The sequence below is a fragment of the Balaenoptera musculus genome, chromosome 20 (genome assembly GCF_009873245.2).
Source record: "Balaenoptera musculus isolate JJ_BM4_2016_0621 chromosome 20, mBalMus1.pri.v3, whole genome shotgun sequence".
NCBI lineage: Eukaryota > Metazoa > Chordata > Mammalia > Artiodactyla > Balaenopteridae > Balaenoptera > Balaenoptera musculus.
Window position 1 is genome coordinate 6566217 of NC_045804.1, and position 8306 is coordinate 6574522.

Sequence of the window (8306 nt, forward strand, 5' to 3'; positions counted from 1 at the left end):
GGGCTGTTTTGTGGGCTTGGCTCACACTTTCTTCTTGCGCTCTTGGCCCCCCTCCCACCTCCGGGATCCTCATCTTCCAACAGACAAGAGTCTGGGGGCTTCAGATTATGGGTCTGGCCAATGTCTCTCACTGCAGCCTTGCCCCCCTAAGGACTCCACACTCTAATGCACTCTCATTACTTCTCTCTCCATGAAAACCCCCGCTCCCGGGAGTGTGTTCGTTAATCATGCTGCTCTCCAACCACTCACCCTCCAGCTGGCTGCTGTTCCTCAGCCCCAGTTCTGTTCATCACTTACGTTCCTGGGAAGCGTCTGCTTGTCTTCAAGATAGATTTGTATTTCGGTGACTCTCAAATTCTATCAGACACAAGCATCGCTTGGAGAACTTGTTAAAATACAGAATCTGGGGGCGGATTCAGAAAATCTATAGTCTTCTTTACATTTTACTTTATTTATTTATTTGGCTGCCTTGGGTCTCAGTTGCGGCACACGGGCTCCAGGACGTGCGGGCTCAGTAGTTGCAGCGCAGGTTTAGTTGCCCCGCGGCATGTGGGGTCTTAGTTCCCTGACCAGGGATTGAACTTGTGTCCCCTTCATTGGAAGGCAGATTCTTAACCACTGGACCACCAGGGAAGTCCATTAATTTTTATTTTATATTGGAATATAGTTGATTAACAATCTTGTGTTAGTTTCAGGTGTACAGCAAACTGATTCAGTTATACATATACATGTATCTATTCTTTTTCAGATTCTTTTCCCATTTAGGTTATTACAGAATATTGAGCAGAGTTCCCTGTGCTACAGAAAATCTATAGTCTTGATAATAAGCTCTAGGTTATGATGAGACTTGAACTCGGAGGAACCATGCCCTAACTGGGATGATTTCAGACCAGACTGGAAAAGATTTGGGACAGGAGCACAAGACAAAGGAAGAGAAGCCTAATAGTGACTTCCTGATCCTTAGTCATGCCTTCAACACAGGAGGGCCAAAGAGTGGATGTGCGAAGGAACAGAAAACTGCAAGGCTCTCATTTCCTGGAACGCATCCCTTGTGGATCTGTTCTGTGCTTCCCACCCTGGCTCCACCCTTATGTTGCAGGAAGGGGGACCCCTCCCAGGGCCCAAGAGTGGGCTCTTGTCTAACACTTGGAAATGAATTGTCCAAGGAGACACACATGCTGACAAAGCAAGAGACTTTTTTTTTTAAACCTATTTTTTTAAAATAAATTTATTTATTTTATTTATTTATTTTTGGCTGTGTTGGGTCTTCATTTCTGTGAGCGGGCTTTCTTTAGTTGCGGAGAGCGGGGGCTACTCTTCGTTGCAGTGTGTGGGCTTCTCATTGCGGTGGGCTTCTCATTGCGGTGGCTTCTCTTGCTGCGGAGCACGGGCTCTAGGCGTGCAGGTTTCAGTAGTTGTGGCATGCGGGCTCAGTAGTTGTGGCTCGCGGGCTCTAGAGCACAGGCTCAGTAGTTGTGGTGCATGGGCTTAGTTGCTCCATGGCATGTGGGATCTTCCCGGACCAGGGGTTGAACCCATGTCCCCTACACTGGCAGGCAGATTCTCAACCACTGTGCCACCAGGGAAGCCCAAAGCAAGAGACTTTAATGGGAAGGGGCGCCCGGGTGGAGAGCCAGTGGGGTAAGGGAACACGGGAGAACTGCTCTGCCACATGGCTCGCAGTCTCGGGTTTTATGGTGATGGGGTTAGTTTCCGGGTTGGCTCTGGCCAATCACTCTGACGCAGGATCCTTCCTGGTGTCTCGAGCATGGCTCAGCCAAGATGAATTACGGCAAGAAGGATTCTGGGAGGTTGGTAGGACATATGGGCTGGCGTCTCCTCTCTCCTTTTTTTTTTTTTTTTTTAAATTTTTTTTTGCAATTTTATTTATTTATTTTTTTAAACTTATTTATTTACTTATTTTTGGCTGCATTGGGTCTCTGTTGCTGCGCACTGGCTTTCTCTAGATTCGGGGAGTGGGGGCTGCTCTTTGTTGCAGTGCGCGGGCTTCTCATTGCGGTGGCTTCTCTTGTTGCGGAGCATGGACTCTAGGCGTGCAGGCTTCAGTAGTTGTGGCACTCGGGCTCAGTAGTTGTGGCTCACAGGCTCTAGAGCGCAGGCTCAGTAGTTGTGGCACACGGGCTTAGTTGCTCCACGGCATGTGGGATCTTCCCGGACCTGGGCTCAAACCCATGTCCCCTGCATTGGCAGGCAGATTATTAACCACTGCGCCACCAGGGAAGTCCTCCTCTCTCCTTTTGACCTTTCCCAAATCCTTCCGGTTGGTGGTAGCTTGTTAGTTCCACGTTCCTTACCAGGACCTCCTGTTAAGAGAACTCATGCAAGTGATTACTATCTTGCCTGGTCAGGGCAGGTGGCTTCGGCCAGTGGTTCCCCTAATGCGTTCATCCTCCAATGGCCCTCATTCCCCAAAAAGCAGGGAACCTGTCCGCCTGGCTGCGACGACACAGAATCCTTCACGGGCCATCCGTGCCAGTTGTGTTTTGCCTCTATTCCACCTTCCTCTCCTCATAGGTGACTTGAACAATTCTTGGTTTAACCTTGGTTCTCAAGGTCAGTGTGCATCATTAATCATATTTGGCAGTGGGGAGAGGGGATTTTTAAAAACAGGCACTTAGGCTTCTTCTTGGCTAGAGACTCAAATTCCATAGTGCAGAATGGAACCGAGAAATCTGCTTTTTAAACAAACACAACAACTGACCCTGAAGCTGTGCGCTGAAGTTTGGGAAAGCCTAAGGACCAGCTTGTTTCCATTTTTGTGAGTTGCTTTCTCCCTACACAGACCGGCAGTGGAGGAAGACGAGCCTGGGACCGGAAGGTCCCAAATCACTGGTCACTCCAGCCAAGGGTTCTCAGATCTGTGGTTTCATGTAATCTCTACAGCAATCAGCAGGGGAAGAGGGGCAGGGATTATCACCTCATTTTACAGAGGAGCAAGTTTCGTGCTCTTTGGACAACTCTGTTGCCCTTTCCAGCTCTAAAACTCGATGATTTCATGGCAGGAGATCAAAACACCACGTTTAAGCTTTACGTCCATCACTTGTGACCTTAGGTAGGCTCTCTTCCCAACTTGGCCTCCAGTTCCCACATGAGGATAATAAAACCAGGCATGATCTCAGGGGGCTTCTCTGAGGGCTCTCCAAAAGCAGGTTAATCACGGGGGTTAAACTTTGTTGTAAATTGCGTTTGACTATGACCCTAATCTTTTGTCACCCAAACTCGGTCTTCATACTTGATTGTTTGCACTGCAGAATCAAATCTTCCAGTCTCAATTTAGGAAGGAAGGAAGGAAGGGAGGGAGGGAGGGAGGGAGGGAGAAGGCTCTCAGAGGAAATCCATCATTGGATTTAAATTTGAGGGACTGCCCCAGAATGCCAGTGGATGGGTTAATGTGGCAGAGTGGGTATGAGGACACACTATAAAACTAAAGGAAAATGACTACGGGTTGTGTGGTGTGAGTGAGAGCAAGAATGAAGGCTGCTGTGTCCAAGGGCTGAAGTATAGATTGTTTATGGCCAGTTCCCCACTTTAGCAAAACCACAACTGCTATTAAGACACTCAAATGCACCATCAGTGGTTCTGAACTTTGGATGATGATTTGAACTCTGCCTTATCATCCGAGGGAAGGCAAACAGCACGTCTACCGAAGGGGCTGAAATTTCAGCTGCTGCCAGGCGTCCCGGAGCTCCATCACAGTCCCAGAATAGCGCAGCTCGGTTCCCAGCAGCCTCGGGCTGCACCGCAGCTGGGCTTCCGGCGACGGAGCTGGAGTCAAGCCTCAAGCAGCGGCCGGAACAGCTGGGACTGAACTCCACCCAGATGCCAGCTGGCTGGCCCTGCCCTGCTGGAGGTGCCATCTCTGGTGAGTGCAGGCAAGTCTGGCTCTCCTGTGGCACCCTGACTCTCCCCCCGTCCCCTTGGGGTCCTGGCTGAGTTTGAGAGGAAGGACCCTCAGGGTGCCCTCAAATCCCAGGCGAAGGGGTGGGGGCTTTGGGTGATCTAGGCTGGTGGCTGGCGAGGCTGATGAAGGGCTGAGAGTTCCCGAAGGTGGACAGGCTGCGGTGTGCACAGAGAGGACACGACCACAGCGGGCTGGCGGCCACCAGGAGAACCGGGTTGAAGAAGGAGAAAGGGCAGAGAGAGAGACACACAGCCCTGCCACAGGCCAGGCGGTTGCCCAGTGCAGCGCTGTCGTGAGGCTGGCTTCTGAAGGTGATGGGATTGTTGGGAGAAGGGAGGGTGGCTGAGAAGGAAAGCTGCAGACTAGACAGCTGGTCAGCTCTGTTTCCAGTGTCCTTCTCCTGTACTGGCCCATGTAGATCTTCCATCTATTTATTCCCTCGCAAATTTTTTTTTTGGCTGCACTGCACTCCATGCGGGATCTTCCCTGACCAGGGATCGAAACTGTGACCCCTGCGGTGGAAGTGCGGACCGCCAGGGAAGTCCCGCTGGCAACTGATCGAGGCCCTGCCACGGGCAAGGACGGATCGGGCACACATCTTTCCCTCGAAGAGCTTACACCCTGGTTGAAGACATAAGACATGTACATAAACAAACATTCGTAAAGCAGAAAATGAGCTACATAAGAGATACGAAAGCTCTTTGGGACATAGAACAGAGAAATTAAAACCAGTCCAGCACAGTTAGAACCAATGGGTTCTAATCCAGGGCTAGTCCCTTAGCCTTTATGAACCTCAGTTTTAAATTGAACTCCTAGGGTTGTCAAGACCAAATATATATAAAAGACACGGAAAATTGTACAGTGCTACACAGAGGTAAACTATTATGGGTGTTGTTGCATTATTAGATCAGCCAGTGTTTGTGTTTCTCTGAGCTTCTCAGTCTGGGATTCTGGGAGCCAGGGATCTGAGTGTGAGTCTCAGGACAGCAGCAAGGCCAAGCCTAGACCCAGAGCCCACCCCTTCCCCCGAGAAAAGGCTGACGGCATCCCTCAGGTCTGGCCCATCATTCCACCCATTTTATTATGCGTACAGAGAACTATCCTAGGGGCTGCAGGGAAGGCTAGGCGTGAAATCTGTTCCCCACTGAGCCTATCATGGAATTACGGAGGCCAGATATCTATATATAAAATATACTTAACCGTGCAAAGCAGCGCAAGATTGGCAAATTCATGCTAGAGGGGAAGCTTTGGGAGAGCAGAGGAAGGAGGTCTATGGGGCGGGGTCACCAGCAAAAGCTTCTGGGAGAAGCAGAAGGCTTTAAAGGGGGAATAGTTCAGAGAGGCCGGGAAGGGGCGTCCTGGATTGAGAGTGGGGGACACTGTGAGTGAAACCACAGGAAGGTCAGTCCGGTGGCCAGACCCGGAGCCGACCTCTCAGGCTGGAGTGGCCGTTTCCTGTGGGGAAGAGGAGGGAGAGGAGATGGCCAGTCCAGGTTGAATGCAACCTGCAGGGGCCTCAGATGCTGGGCAAGGGAGTTAGATCTTTTACTTAGAGGCAGTGGGAACCACTGAAGGTCTTAGGAGCCGAGAATGCCAGGGGGAGGTCAGTGAATGCCCCACAGCAGAGGGGGTTTGCAGGTGACTGGAGGTGTCAGGGAACAGAAGGAAGACTGCAGGCAGGGTGATTAGGTTGGGTGTGTGTAACCCCAGTGGGAGGGTGCGCTTGCCCTGAAATGTTCTCACAAGGGGGGCGCGGGGGGGGTGTGAGGGGAGACTCTTCCTCAAGGAAGGGAAGGGGGACTAAACACTGCTGTGTACACATTTCTTTTCTGTTTTTGGAAGGGGCAGGTTGAGGGGCCTGAATCCCTGGACCCTTGGCCTTGACCCTGGTTCCTAGATTCACTCAGTCTATTGACGGAGGTTCTCCAGACCTGGGCAGCTCAGAAAATGCAGCTCTCTCCTTCCACAGGGAGCTGGTTAGTGGCCACTGAGCCATGGGCAGAGAAGGGGGGAGAGGGAGAGGCAGATTTTGTGGCCGCCATGGACGGGCTCAGCGTCAGGTGACATTCCAGCAGGTTCTGCCCTAGGCCCGTTTCCGGGTACCCTCCCAGGGGGATCATCCATGGGCAGCGGGTTGTGGTGAATAGGTGTTTATCTCGCCTGCAACCTGGCCCCTGGCTTCCTGCTTCTTAAGGGGCCACCTTGGTACCTGGGTCCTCTCAAAATGCCAGCTGGTACCAGCCTGCTCCAAGCAGGCAGTCCTAGGAGCTGAAGAGAAGAGGAAACTTAGCCAGACACCACAGCCTGGGCAGTAGCCGGTTAATGCGGAGCCCGGGAGCAAGGAGAGGTCAAATGCAAAATCTGTTTACCAGCTGGTTTGGGGGCACCCAGCTGCCTAGCGCAAGATTCCAGGCGCCTACCTGTCAGGGGGCCAAGAGCCCCACCCTCAGCTCAGCGAGGGACTACGCCTGCTCCACGGGGCCCAGGGGGCCAGGCGCCAAGACCAGGGACACTCAACCCTCTAGGGAGGGGGAAGCAGGCCTCCCAGTCCCCGGAGGAGGAAATGGCTCCTGAAAGAGATTCTGCACACTGAACCGGCAATCCAGGACTCCTGCTACCCAGGCAATAGGGAAGCCCCTCTAGGGAGCAGAACTGACCTCAAGCACCCCTGGGGCCGGCTCACCTGCTCCTCCAGTGCCCCAACTTGGGTTGCCAAGGCCCCCCACGCTGCACTCTAATGCAAGGCGTTGCTGGCCCTGGGGAGGTGGTGTCTCCAGCAGGTACTGGGCTTGCCTGCTTCCCAGGAAGGCCTGTGGCCAGTGGGCAGGGCAGGTACGGCCCTGTTTGCATGGTGTTTGCAGTGGTCCCCCCCTTCTCCACCCCAGGGTGATGGGGAAGGTCAGCAGGGGGCTGCCCTCCAGGGGCCATGTCTCAACTCTTGCTGCTAGGGTTCAAACCATAGAATAAATGGATCTACCAAGTGTCAGGCTCGGTGCCAGATACCGGGAACAACAAAATGAGTGAGACATGTCCCTGCTCTTGAGAAGACAAGAACTGAGAAGGCTAAGATACACTGAGATAAATGATAAATAAACAAATGCATACTAGGCTGTGGGTAAACAGGGCAGCTCACAACGGCTCATTCCGGGGAAGGTGAGGAAAGCATGGCAGAGAAAGGGACATTGGAGCTGAGCTTTGAGGCAGGGCAGGTTTTAAAAACCTTTGGTCAGACAGGGAAAGGGGGTTGGGGGAGGAAAGGAATAGCAGAGGAGAAGCCCAGAGCATGGCACAGCAAGGCTACTCTGATCATGGTAAAACAGGACCGAAAGAATGTTGGAGAAGCAGCTTCTACAAGAGTTTGGACTAAACACTTCTAGGACTTTTTTTTTTTTTTTTGGCCACGATGCGTGGCTTGCGGGACCTTAGTTCCCTGACCAGGGATTGAACCCATGCCCCTAGCAGTGGAAGTGTGGAGTCCTAACCTCTGGACCTCCAGGGAATTCCCATTTCTAGGCCTTTTTAACTGTCAGGGCTAAGGCTCAGAGGGGATGGACCAGGAAAGGAGAGGCTGATTACTGAGCATCTGAGTGCCAAGCTTGTGCGAGGCCCATTGTAGACATGGCTTCGTTTGGATGTTACAGCAAGGACTGGGGGTGGTGCTATCCTGACCTCTTTACGGTAGAGGAAAGTGGGGCTCAGAGCAGTGAAGTGACTTGTCCAGGTCATACAACTGGCAAGTGGCAAAGTTGCACCCCACCTTGGGCCTTGTCACTAGCTTAGACTCAAGCAGCTCAAAAAGGAATTGTTCCAATGAATAAAGGTAGTTTCGATCGGCCGGCGGCCAACAGGAACTCACGCACCATGTTGGGAGGGAGGGGTACAGACAATATCCACATAATCCATTAATCCAAGATCTATCTGAACAGTGGGGGGGGGCAGTGTCCCTTTGGGACCACTTCTCAAAGTGTTACCTTTTGGTGAAGATGGGAGTTTATAAAGGCCTATGTATTACATGCCTATGTATTATTACATTGGGCGAAGGGTATCTGGGGGCGCAGATGAGTCTGCGGTTGGAGTCTTTGACGCAATGGCACCTCCCACCGAACTTCTCTCCCGGCCACTGGCCGTGTCCATCAGGACCCACAGCCATCCGGCTCCCAGGGCTGGGGGTGGGGCTCTCAGGATTTCCACCCTCCAGTGTTCCTGTTCATGACAGGCCCTGGGGGATTAAAGCCAAGGGCACCAGGGATCCTGGAGCCTCAGAAGCCCCAGGTCATCTGCCCTGAGGGCGTTGCTTTGTCCTGAAGGCATATCCTGTCCCAGAGTGAGACGGGGTGGAAAGGGGGAGAGCAAACCGTTCTCAGAAAACGGCCCTACATTTCCA

The 8306-nt window shown here is 52.4% G+C and overlaps 1 long non-coding RNA gene across 1 annotated transcript in view; it reads right to left on the reverse strand.

The window, feature by feature from the left end:
- LOC118886530 overlaps window positions 1–8306 on the reverse strand; it is a 32401-nt gene that overhangs the window by 21745 nt on the left and 2350 nt on the right. The gene's annotated exons all lie outside the window — the stretch shown is intronic.